This window comes from Wasmannia auropunctata, unplaced genomic scaffold, assembly GCF_000956235.1.
Source record: "Wasmannia auropunctata unplaced genomic scaffold, wasmannia.A_1.0 LD336053.1, whole genome shotgun sequence".
NCBI classification, from domain to species: domain Eukaryota; kingdom Metazoa; phylum Arthropoda; class Insecta; order Hymenoptera; family Formicidae; genus Wasmannia; species Wasmannia auropunctata.
The window spans coordinates 6,532,246-6,532,998 of NW_012026837.1; positions in this window are offsets into that span (position 1 = coordinate 6,532,246).

Genomic DNA, 753 nt, shown 5'->3' on the forward strand with positions numbered 1-753 from the left:
GTGATGACAACTTTGGCTCGGAGTTTTTCGCCGCTTGGTATATTTCTTAAATTAATTAAAATAATAATATTTTATGGATTACATTTTCAAAACAACGCATTGTTTGTTTGTTACAGGTAGTCACGTGATCGATCGATTTATCCGGTGGTCGGATGATACATTTTTGCTTATCAAACCTCAAAACAACTATGTACGCTGATTTTTGCATACAAATAAAATAAAATTCATGGATCACAATCATTAATTAAGGTCGTATTTTTTTGTTACAGGTGATCACGTGACTTCTGGATTTGAACTTATTTCTTTAACATTCTCTTTTGATTTCGGAATTGTAAGATAATTATGTATGCTCAAACTATCATTAAAATAAATGCTAACGCATGGATTATATTTATTTTTTATCGGCCGCCCGAATTGTCATCACTTTTCCCATTATAAATATTATTATTATTTTCTATTTCAGGTAAAGGCTTCTTCAATTAATGGAACGTTATTTATTCTTTTATATTTTATTTTTATTTATTCTATTCGCGCACGTTCATTCATTCATCCATTCATTCATATTTTACATGCTGTATATATATAACGAAAAATATAATAGACTGATACTAAACTCATCGAAATCTATGGCTAAAATAAAATATTTCAAATTGGTGATTGATAATCATAAAATAAACTCACAAAAACAATATATAAAATAATTAAAGACACTCTGAGATATGAAGTTTATTCCTCAGTTTCCATCGGTAGCGG